Source organism: Gorilla gorilla, chromosome 9 (assembly GCF_029281585.2).
Source record: "Gorilla gorilla gorilla isolate KB3781 chromosome 9, NHGRI_mGorGor1-v2.1_pri, whole genome shotgun sequence".
Classification (NCBI taxonomy): Eukaryota; Metazoa; Chordata; class Mammalia; order Primates; family Hominidae; genus Gorilla; species Gorilla gorilla.
This window is the reverse complement of record NC_073233.2, coordinates 26,551,156-26,561,985: the sequence shown is the minus strand read 5'-3', so window position 1 is coordinate 26,561,985 and position 10,830 is coordinate 26,551,156.

Below are 10,830 nucleotides of genomic sequence, written 5' to 3'. Positions count from 1 at the left end.
CACTTTGTTCAGCACCTCTCACAGTTACCCATGACTGAGTGCAGCATCACAGCTGCCCTGAGGCCCACACACAGCCAAACCAAACAGGGTGCTCCAGCTTCTATGCTTCCAGCTTGAGCAGCAGCAAGGACGGGCCACTTGCCATTCTTTGCATTCTGGTGCTTGTTAGGTGATGCACTCATTTGGCCCCAGTGACTTCTCCTTATCTTATCTATTTCACAATCTGATTACCACAATCATTTTGGCCTCCAGGGATAATGGCTTCCCACTAATGCTCGGCTATTGGGAATATATGGGTATGAGTGTGGGAAAGTATTTGTCTTGTTTCCCTGATAGGTAATAAGATGTTGGAGGGAATGAGAGTGAATTAGCTTCTCTCTCTCAGTAGGTAGTATAATCTTTTGCATAAAAGTTGGTGACTCTCTTTCAGAGTAAATATAAAAGAAGTATTGAGTATACCATGACCAACTAATTAGAGAACAGGACTTGCATTAAATGAGGGCTAATTTCAACACAAAATTAGCATTACTGCTGAAAGGGTTAAAAAAAAAAGCTATTGGCGGCTCACCCTTATTTAATAGGGGGTGGGGATATGCAGAGCTCAAAGAAAGGGTCCTCAGCTAGGTGGGCACTCCTAAAGCAGTGGAAGTGCATAAAATAGACCTTTTCTTCTCTGCTGGTATTAGGCCCTTATTCCTTGATTTTCCTAAGCAACAAGGACATCTAATTGTCATTCTGGGTATAGTCAAGAAGAGAAAATGAAATGAACATTTGTCAAGCACCTACCATAGGCATTTCTACTATAGCAGGAAGTTTTCAAAATAAAATTTGGAATTAACCATGTGATCAGTTAGAAAATAGGATTTGCCATGTTGTTGTTTGTAATGTTTCTCCATCTGGAACTGGTGAAAATAGAAGCATTTTGAGCCAACATGGCAGCTGCATCTAAATGGCTTTGGTGCTTTCTTTATCACAACAGTGAATGATAAGGGAATAAAAGTAATAAGAATGAGTAAGAAATACTGAAGACAGTGCCTATAGTACTATGAAAAAGAAAGGTCTTTCTTCTTGAGCAAAGGCTGGAAGTAATCAAGGCTGGATTTGCCAAGTAATGTTTATAGCTATATTTCAAAATTCTGTTAAAATTTTTACAGAAAAAATAACTTTGGTATCAAAAATCTGAAATCCATGAACTCTTAGTCCTCTTCCATCCATCCTGTTTTTATAATATGGTTTTTAAAAATAACACGCAGATTTCATTGTCATACCCACCATCACACACCAGCAGCACCAGGCTGTGCTCAGCAGGTTCTCACTGATTGAATGCACTGAGTCAAAATAGGTCATGAATGTCCTGAGTTTTATAAGCCCAATTACTTATTTCTCAGTGAAATAGCAAATAGACTTGAAATTCTTTTCAGAAACACCCAGTGAACTTGAGTACACCAGAACTGAACCTATATATTTTTGAAACTATGATGTCCTTTGACCGGAACCTAAACCTGGGGGGATATTTCACTCTGGGCCGATGTTCTGAGCCTCTACTGAACAAGACCCCACCATCTGAGCCAAGAGCTAAGACTCCTAATGCTTCAGAAAAAGGTGATTTTTTTCCTAGGAAGAGTTAAACTTCTTGAGGCAACGGGGCTTCCCTCAACTCCAACTCTTCTCGGTCCAGAAAACAGCTCTGGGAGCCCCAGAGGGGGCTTTTGCTTCTCTGACTTCTCACACCCTCTTCTTTCAAATGAATTTAAACCTTTTTTTGTCCAAATCCCTGCAGAAGAAAAAAAAAGTAACCACTCTGCAGTTTTTCTACTATTATGCAAATAGATTAATCAGGCAATGCTCCTGTGAGAATTAATTTATATTTGAATCCAATGAGGCCTGGATGCTTGCTAACTGAACCCCCAGGCCAATGCCTCAGCTAGGTAGCACTTCATATTATTCCTTTGACGAAATGTGAACTGACATAAATACTATGGCTCCCTTTCAATCCGATTACCCCATTACCTCACATCAATGCTACCCCAGCCATCAGATTCTGGCGTCTTTCCTTTCACCAGCTCCAGGAACAACGGACAACTCCTCCTTGATAAACAAGCATCCACGCTGCCATCTCGTACCCCCACTCCTAACCCATCATCCACATTCAATGGGCTCTATTCGACAAGGTATTTTATTTTGTTTGTAGGAATCAAGGATTAAAACCAGTTCAAAATCAAGCCAGGCTGGAGCTGCTCATTCAGAGCTACCCTTTCACACAATCAGTCACTAAGAGCCTCTGGAAATAACACCCCTGAAGTAGCCACCCTTTAATAGACGTCATCCCCCTGGGACGCCCCCTCCACTTCATCTCCCTCCCTTAACGTCTTATGAACTCTTTTTAAAACACACAAAAAACAAATAGCAGCACAGGTTTCCCTGGACTTGCGTGACCTGAAGCTCAGTCAAAATGAACCTACGTTTTACAACATACCTTTGTACTAAACTCATGTTGACAACCACTAAATTCTTTCCGTTGCTCTGCATAGAAATTAAAAAAAAAAAAAAAAGATTTATTTCTTTACCCGTGCCTCCTCCTGTCCCCCCTTTTTAAAACTCTGCACATTTAAAAAGCTTGGCTAAACAATCCACCAGGTGGGAGGAAAGCTTTTCTATGTGGGCAGCTCTATTTCTGGAGCCCCCACCTCTGTAATTAGATTAACAGGCAACGTATGAATAGCAGCCCCGCTCTCTTCATGCTTTATGCGATTGATTGCACATAACTGATAGCAAAACATCTTCAATGGTGGCAGAAAAAACATGGATTTGTGAACTGTTCTATGATGAAAATGCAAATGAGAGGAAGAAAACAATGCAAGCTTTATTTTTAAAAAGCAACGCCTAGTAATCATAGTACTCAGTTTTTTGAGAAAGGGTCAGAAGTTACACATGAGTAGAACTGGGGCTGTGGGTATGTTTGTTAGCTTTGTAGTAAAATAGTTTGAATATTTTGGTGCCCCCTTTTAACACAACCTAAAACAGAGGGGCATGACCCTGTAGGCAAAGCTTGTCTTTCTGAATTGGTGAAGGCAGAAATATCTTTTCTAACCACAGTCCCTCTAGAGGCTCTGAATTTGAGAAAGCCTTTGAAACATATTTTAACTACATATACATGTTAGGAAATTATTCACTTTTTAAAAATAAGATAAAGCAAAATAACTATTAAGAATTAAAATTCATAAACACTCATTCAGCTAACTATAAGAAAAATTATGTTTTTTTGCCAAATACCATTTATATTTTTTTGCAATTTTCTTTGCCTTTCTGTTATTCCAGAGGATATCTCTATTTTCATAAAAAGTAGACTTCCATTGAAAAGTAAAAGAGGCATTGAGCAAACACATTGAATTGTAGCAACTAATTTTTATTAAAAATGCCACACACCCTTTCCTCTCACCCTAACCCTGATACTTTTCAGCAAATGTCTAAAATTTGCTGCTAAGTATCTGCCAATTACAGATTTAGTGGTTATTCAGGAATATTGTTTGATATCACATTTTTACTCAAAAATAAATGCAACTCAGGCTGGATGTGGTGGCTCACACCTGTAACCCCAGCACTTTGGGAGGTTGAGGCAGGCGGATCACTTGAGCTCAGCAGTTTGACACCAGCCTGGGCAACATGGCAAAACCCCATCTCTACAAAAACTACAAAAATAATTAGCTGGGCATGGTGGCACGCACCTGTATTTCCAGCTACTCAGGAGGCTGACGTCGGAGATTACTCGAGCCTGGGAGGTCAAGGCTGCATTGCATCGAGATTGCACTACTGCACTCTAGCCTGGGCAACAGAGCAAAACTGTCTCAGAAAAAAAAATAATAATAAGTGCAACTCCATTTTTCCCTTCCTTTGTTCTGGTTTTTCATCATTTATTTAACAAACTCCCATTTAGTATGTACTGATGGCTAGATGCATCTGCAGTGACAGACACTCAGGAGTGTTCAGGATGACCAGTCTGGTTAAAATCCCTCTCCCGTCACATCTTTCCTTTACCTACAGTTGAGGGCCACAGGAATCTTCTCCAGCAAGCTCAGCCCTATTCAGTCCTGCCCCTCAACAGGAAACATCTAGGAGACTTAGTGCATCAGCCTAGAGGACTCAGCCTCCAGTTGCCTTCTTCTGGTGACAAAAACTCCCAGACTACCCTGACTGGCCCTTGCTTTCTGGGTTTCCATAACTGACCCTTTGTGGTCACCTTCTCATTCTTCAGTCCCTTCCCAGCTCATGGCCTGCCCAGAACCAGAATTGCTCCAAGTGCAGGGCTTGCTATCCTCTAACCTAGTCGTCCTCAAATGGGGCAAATAGCGCTGCCCCCCACCCCCACCCAGGAACATTTGGCAGTTTCTGGATGTATTAGTCCATTCTCATGCTGCTAATAAAGACATACCCGAGACTGGGTAACTTATAAAGGAAAGAGGTTTAATTGACTTTCAGTTCAGCATGGCTGGGGAGGCCTCAGGAAACTTACAATCATGGTGGAAGGGAAAGCAAACATGTCCTTCTTCACATGATGAGAGGAGAGAGAAGAATGACAGTTAGTGGGGTGGGGCAGCCCCTTATAAAACCATCAAACCTCGTGAGAACTCACTATCACGAGAACAGCATGAGGGTAACCACCCCCATGATTAAAGTACCTACCACCTGGTCCCTCCCACAACAGGTGGAGATTATGGGAACTACAATTAAGATGAGATTTGGGTGGGGACACAGACAAACCATATCACTGGAGACATTTCTGACTCTCATGATGAGGTGTTTGAGAGATGTGCTACTGGTATCTAGTGGGTAGAAGCCAGTGATGCCATTAAACATCCTACAATATACCATATGGCTCCACATGATGTTAAAAAAACCTTGCCATAACCAGTCCTTTCCCCGGTCCCATAGGCAGTTCAGGCTGCTAGGTAGGAACACAGACTTTGGGTTAGATCATTCCAGGTCCAAATCCACTTCTGCCACTAAATTAGCTACATGACCCCTTGCAAGCTACTTTATACTTTTTGAGCCTCAGTTTCTTTGTCTATAAAATGGACTTATGAGGAGACAAGGAAATAAAATACATAAAGCACTAGCACAGTACTCACTAAAATAGAGGCCATCATTATTGCTGCAACTGTTCTTATTATAATCCCCAAATCCAGTCCCCTGAGTCCTGCTATTTAATGGCAAACTTCCTTCCTGTGAAATTTCTCCCCATTGCTTAGACCAGAGGTGCCATATGGGGGCATGAGTCCACCACTTCTACCTTCAGAGCCTTGGAAGGCATTATTAATTAACAGTAGAAGTTTTTTCCATACCACTCAGAGTTGGCCTCAGAATCCTTCTTTGCACAGTGTGCTGAATCTATTTCAGTTCATGTGCTGAATCTCTACAAATTAGTGAGATTCAGCACATGAGCTGAAATCTAGTTGTCATCCTTAGTCCATATGCTATCTCTTACTAGAGGTTATCTCTTGCTAGATATAATGAGTTCCCAGTCACTAGAAGTGCTTAAGTAAGGCTGACATGAAAGGGATTTCACAGAGAGGATCCAAAAATTGGATGCATGTTTGGATAACCACCTTGGTAGCATGAGACCTGCACTCCAGATTGACAACCCCCTGTTCTCAAAACACAAGTCACAAGGAATATGATTTTGATGAGTACATAAGTCAATGTAGGATGAATTCTCTGATAACTCCAAAATCTTATAAGAAAAGCTTGTTTCTTGCCCATGCTGCAATCTGATGCAAAGTGGGTGGCTCTCCTAAGTAACTCAGAGATCCAGGTTCATTCCTTCTTGCACCACTGCCACCCCAACATGTAGTATCCCACTGGAAGGAGAAAAAACAAAGAAGTGTATATTGGGAATTTTGTATGCCAGGCCTGAAAGTGGTGTACATCACTTCTACCTACGTTCTATTAGCCAGAACATAGTCGCATGGCTCTATCTAACTGCAAGAGAAGCCAGGAAATGTCTAACTGTGTGCCCGTAAAGAAGAAAAGAATGGGTATTAGTGAGCATAAGCAGTACCTGTGGTAGAGTAATGAAACCACGAACAAAAACCAGAAGTGAGACACAGTGATAAAGGGCAGCTGCTAAGACTCAGCCCTAGTTCTAGCTTTGGGTAGAGCATATTTCACAAATCATGCTTTAATACGCAGTAACAGGCATTGTCTGTTGCCTACCCAAAGCTACACCCCCCTTTTCCTTAATAACATGCACATGTTTCCAGGAAGTTGGGCCCTTCACTAGCCCCAGGGAGGTGAACCTTGATCTGTTTAATCAAATAATGGTGATTCCATTTTCCTTGCCACTGACTGGTCAATTGGCACTATTCTGACTGATGACGTAAAAGCAATCCTTAGGTTGCACTTCTGGAAAAGATTTTCCCTGCTGATAAAAGGAAGGAGAATAGAATAAATTGGCTCATTTCTCTTCTGCTGAACATTGTCACTGGCTTGTGATGCCTGGAGGGGGGCAGCCATCAGGGACCAATTGGGAACCAGCCAAAGAGGACAATTCAAACACTAAAGATGGCTGAGCAGAGAAGGAAGGAACCTGAGTCTTTGGTGCTATCAACAAGCTGATGAATTAATGAACTCTTATCCACCATCCCTTCTCTGTCTGTCTGGGATTCTTCCTTCTGGGATTACCTTCCTTCTGGGTTTCTTGTTTTGTGAAATAATAATTTTTCTTTAGAGTTTATTCTATTTTTGGACGGGTCTTTTGCCACTTGCAGTCAAAAGCATCCTGACTGATAGATATGTACTAGACACTTGAGATATATGTACTTCAAACTGGAGCCAAGGTAGAACTGGAATTCATATTTAATCTCCCTTTGTCAGGGCAGGAATCTGAGATCTCTCCCACATGCTTGGTCCCCTGCCCTCACAAAGTTCACTTTTTAAAAATCTAATAACTACTTCTGTGAATAAGTAGGTGCTGGAAATGCTGCATCCATTTATTGAGATTGCTGTAAAGATTAAATGAGTTGATATCGAAGCACTTAGAACAGTACCTGGAATTCTGTAAGTGCTAAATATGTGGTCACATCATTGGTAGTAGTAGTACTGGTAGTTGTAGTAGTGGTAGTAGTAGTGGAACTCCTGATTTTTATAAGCCAGTGAAACTTTATTTGTTGCTGAATGCCTTCTGGGTGTCAGTTTGGCCTGGCTTATGAGTATAATGATGTTTTAATCCCTGTTAGTATTTCAAGGAGGAAGAAGGCCCCAGATTAATTGAAACCACAGACAACTCTCATCAACCTCCAAAATCCCAAAACTTTCTTAGAGAGTGGTTCTGAGTTGGTATAGAATAATGGTTATGAACATTGGTTCTGGGGCAGACTACTGAGTTCCAAGCCTCAGCTCTGACATTTACTCTCTGTGTGTCCTTGGGCACTGTACCAGTCAGGATTCAACTAGAGGTTCAGAACGAATAAAATATATGCATACATATATATCTTACAAAGATACTATACCTCATATATACCTCATATATATCATACATAATATATGTAGCATATATATCATCTATGTATTATGTAGTACATATGTAGCATATATATTATATATCCATATCCATATATATGTATATAGATTTGTTACAGGAGTTTAACCTGATACAATTGTGAGAGCCAGCTAAGCATTTTCCATAAGGCTGTCACCTTCACATCTAATGCTGGTGCACGAGGTCCACGGGGCAGGCAGTCGAGAAGGAATGGTGGATGAAAAGTAAGGGGAGATCAAGAGCAGGATAGAACCCACCAACATGAGCTGGAAGCCCATGAGAACAGACTAAAACCCACACTGGTCAGTCCCTGCGCCCCCATCCTTGTGAGTGAGTGTGGAAGTCCTGCCAAAGCCCAGGCCTTTCTTCATATGGCTAAACATGCACACCTGGCCCTGGAGTCAGGAAAGCTGGGGAACATGGAGCACTTGCAGGCCCAGCTGCTGCCTCGTGCCAGTGAAGTGGCTACAACAGGGCTATCGCTTTTCTTTCACTCTCCAAATTTCTCAGGCTTTCTTTTGTGGCCTACCCTGACTGGAATCACATAGGGAGGGAATTCTGAAAAGTGTAGTTCAGCCTGGTCAAGTTAACACTATATAAAGCTACCACAGTTAATATTATTAACTTTCCCTCAGTTTCTGTGTCCTCTCCTTTAAATAAGCAGGAATAATAATAGTATCTACCTCATAAGGTTCTTTTGAGGATTATTTTAAATAACTCATGGAAAATATTTAACATAGTACCAGACACATAGTAAGTACTCAATAAAAGCATATATCACTATATCACTATCATTGTTGCTGTTATTATTATTGGTTTAAGTATTCTTCACCAGGCCGAACGTGGTGGCTTACGGCTGTAATCCTAGCACTTCGGGAAACCAAGGCAGGTGGATCACCACTTGAGGTCAACAGTTCCAGACCAGCCAGGCCAACATAGTGAAATCTCGTCTCTAATAAAAATAGAAAAAATTAGCTGGGTATGGTGTTGCACACCTGTAGTCCCAGCTACTTGGTAACTGAGGCAGGAGAATTGCTTGAACCCAGGAGGCAGATGTTGCATTGAGCCAAGATTGCACCACTGTACTCCAGCCTGTGTGACTGTGAGACTCCATCTCAAAAAACAAACAAAACAAAAATCTTCACCAATATCTAAAAGGAAATCTGGTACAGAATTAGGAGTTAGAATATTTTGTTTCTTGAGGGGTAAAGGCATTAAACTTCTCATGTATCTAAATATAAGCTGGTCACTGTTGTAGGGAATATGTATTTTTAACAATCTTTTATGGTAGGTATTATTATACCTATTTTAGATAAAGCAGTTGAAGAAACTAAGGAACAAAAAGGCTGAGTAACTAGACCCAAGGCCACACAGTTAGTAAGTGGCAATGCTTTATATATATCATCCCAAGAAGAAAAAATGTAAGGTGATTAAAACTGAATGATGAGAAAGTAGTATTTAAGCTGTAATTTGAAGGATGAACAAGAGTTAAACAAATTAAGAAGGCAGAGGAAAAACCACATGTGAAACTAGAGTAGTAAGAAGAAACCTGGCACCTTACAGGAGAGAGGAGATGGGGATGGCAGGAGTACGGGTAATGAGGGGAGGATGAAGGGGCCAGCAGGACCTGCTTCCACTTTATTCTCTGTGGAATAGGAAGGCCCAGGATGGCAGGAACTGTGTATGTCTTGTTACTCCAGCATTCCCAGCTCTTGGAATAGTACCTGCTGGCATATGCTAGGGTGTCACTAAATATTTGTTGACTGAAGGAAAGGGTGGAGTTATAAGATCTAACGTATGTTTTAAAATCTCCCTTCTTGCTGTAAAGTATGCTATTCCTTGGCTCCTTCTAGTAACAGGGAACTCATTACTTACTTTCTTTCTCTAGGCAGCCCTTTTAATATCTGAATACTGCAGTCATATCTTTCTAGGTTTCCATTTCTGCAGGCCAACAGCCTCAGCTTTTTGGCTTCATTTTCCCATATTCAGGAACCCTAGTCAATGCTATCCAAAAGAACTTCTGCAGGCATCATATGACCTGATTTCAAAACATACTACAAAGCTATAGTAACCAAAACAGCATGGTACTGGCATAAACACAGACACACAGACCAATGGAACAGAATTGAGAGCCCAGAAACAAACCTACATGTTTAGCACCAACTGATTTTTGGCAAAGATGCCAAGAACACGTAATGGGAAAAGAATATTCTCTTCAATAAAGAGTTCTGGGAAAACTGGATAGCCACATGCAGAAGAATAAAATTAGACTGTTACCTCACACCATATACAAAAATCAACTCAAAACAGATTAAAGACTTAAATGTAAGACCTGAAACTATGAAACTACTAGAAGAAAACATAGGGGAAAATCTTTATGACATTGGTCTGGGCAATAGTTATTTTGAATATGACCCTAAAAGCACAGGCAACAAAACTAAAATTAGACAAATGGGGTTGCATCCAACTAAAAATGTTTCTGCATTGCAAAGGAAATGATCAACAGAGTGAAGAGAAAACCTACAGAATAAGAGAAAATATTTGTAAACTACACATCTGCTAAGAAGTTAATATCCAAAATACATAAGGAATGCAAATAATTCTATAGCAAAAAACTCAATTTTTTAAATGGACAAAGGATCTAAATAGACATTTCTCAAAAGAAGACATACAAATGACCAACAGGAATATAAAAAACTGTTCAACATCACTAATCATCAGGGAAATGCAAATTAAAGCCACAATGAGATACCACCTCACACCTGTTAGAATGGCTACTATCAAAAAGATAAAAGATGACACGTGTTGGTGAGAATGTGGAGAAAATGAATGTCTCACACACTTTTGGTGAGAATGTAAATTAGTATAGACATTATGAAAAACAGTATATAGATTCTTCAAAAAATTAAAAGTAGAACTACCATATGATCCAGCAATCCCACTACTGGGTATACATCCAAAGGAAATGAAATCAGTTTGTTGAAGATGTATCTGCTGTTTATTGCAGCATTATTCATAATAGCCTAGAAATGGAATCAACCTGAGTGTCCATAAGTATATGGATGGATAAAATGTGGTACACATACACAATGGAATACTATTCAACAACAGAAAGGAATAAAATTTTGTCATTTGGGACAACATGAATGAACTGGAAGGACATTATGTTAAATGAAATAAGCCAAGGCAGACATCACTTTCAAAAACTTTGGTTATGAAAGAAGTACCACGCTTAGACCAAACAGGAAACTTGCTTGGGGCATGTACTTTAGATAGGTCCCTAGTCTGGGTTCTCT